Here is a 2,126-nt window from a genome sequence, read left to right on the forward strand (position 1 = left end):
TTATGCTATGAATCTTCGTCAATTCACGGTTACTTACACATATATGCCTGGTAGTTTATAAAGTAGAAGATTAAAATGATTTTCACTTAGAGTATGCTTTTACATACATAATTTCAGTGAAAGAATGCTGGAAATACGTTAAACTCCATAACAGCATTCCTGTGTAAATGTTCCATGAGTTTTCACTAGTTCCTTAAATTTGAATTAAAGTTTGCTGCCCCTACACCTGAGATTTCCTCTGACTGGTCGATGTCACTTTGATAAAGCGTTACCTGTACCAATATTAACTAGAGAACTCTAACACTCCAGTCAGCAGGAGGGTGTGGTCTCATCGTTCCCCGAAGTACTCAGATTGTCGAAGACAAAGACCTCTGTCCTAAGTTCCTTATCTATTCATCGTTATGGTTGGGAGTTCAACTGTCCCCATGATCTTGTACATGCATGCATGCTTACATAGCAGTTCCTAACCAAAGGAACATTTATACTGAATTTGGTAATATCAAATATTATCAGAGTTTAGTCGACAAGTAAAAGATTTCATTTCAAATAGCATAGGTTAGATTTCACGCACAAAATATTTATACTTAAAGGTTGGTAAATAATGACTGATTAACGGATCCTATTATGAAAATACAAGTGGACTATTCCGATACCTATCGATTAGAGAAGGCAAAATGTTTACGACGAGGAGTTAGACATTTGCATTTTTAATCGTTTAAAAGCATCAATTCTTAGGACTCAGTCTATAATTCCTGTCTTCCTATCCAAGCATTATTCTACAATAGATTTTCCGATAGAATGTATTGACTAATGTCATTTCGAGAAGCAAATTGGGTACTACAAAATCTAGAACGCAAGCGCAAGAAATGTACCAAAAATTAAACCTATTTTTTCTGAATTAGGATGAATCAGCTTGCCATTTCTAATGTCTGCAGTGCTGGTTAACATAGCAAACGATAACCATACGCTTTTCTTGGTTCATTTAAAAGTAGCCCTGAGCAACTCAAGGTAGTTTGATCATATTGTTCAATGTGTCCAGGAAATAGTTACTAGGTGGCTGTGATGTTATTTTCACACCGAATACGTGGGTAAAGTGGAATAGACTTTTAACAATTGTTCACTGCACCTACAGGGCCCTAATCTCTCCTTAATATCCTCTAAAGAGCATCCATGACGATATAACTTTGCAAAAGAGATGATTATCTATTAACACAAATTTCATGGACGGACAGTCACGAAGCTTTGCGGAGTAACGTTAAATTTTTCAGTGAAATATATGTAATTCTGTTCCGCCCACAAAGTAAGTACTAGTGCATTTTGTGAATTTTCTGATGTATTCCGCTTATCGGAGGGAATTTTTAGGGTTCTCGAATTCTTCTATAAATTTAATAAACTTTGGAAATAATACTAGATAGGAGATGCAAAATCAGGAACCCATATTATCATTTTCATTAACCACTGACCTATAGGTATTCTAACTCATGCTAGACTATCGCACATTTGAAGTTAAATGTATGCATTTATCGTCAACAAACGTTAGGTTCCAAATCGCAATCATGCTTACCCTGAGAGTAGGGTTTGAAGCACATCTCCTGCCACCAGAATCATGTGTAGCCGGCTTACTATAGATTGGTACAAAATTTTGCTACTGCTTCACCTCTCACTATTTGTGTTTACTCCCACCTTTCATGTTTCAGTCCCGGTTATTTTTGTAGATCCCAAAAATTTCTTCAGACAATGCTAAATCACGGCTTTACGGTTGATTTCAATTATTTTTAACAACAATTGATTGTATTCATTTTCAAGATCACGTGATAGACTTACTTTTTCAAAATATCTTACAGTCGGGAGAATATTGCATCTGGGTTATGATGAATTAGAGCAAGAATTTTTAGCCCATCAATACATCTATTCTCTCAATACAAAAACATAGAAAACAGTAAACTCTAGCCAATCGCCTCCTCGAACATGAAGCAGATCAGTTGGAGTTCAAGTAACTGTGGTATTAGTGCAAAATATATATCCAAAAAGGAGATGCTGTAAACGTTTCAGGCTTCATCACAGACAGAAGAAGATCAGAAAATTAGAGGATAGTTTCATTTCTTCTTTTTGTGTTCAGACCAGAA

This window comes from Echinococcus granulosus (genome assembly GCF_000524195.1).
Source record: "Echinococcus granulosus chromosome Unknown EG_S00008, whole genome shotgun sequence".
NCBI lineage: Eukaryota > Metazoa > Platyhelminthes > Cestoda > Cyclophyllidea > Taeniidae > Echinococcus > Echinococcus granulosus.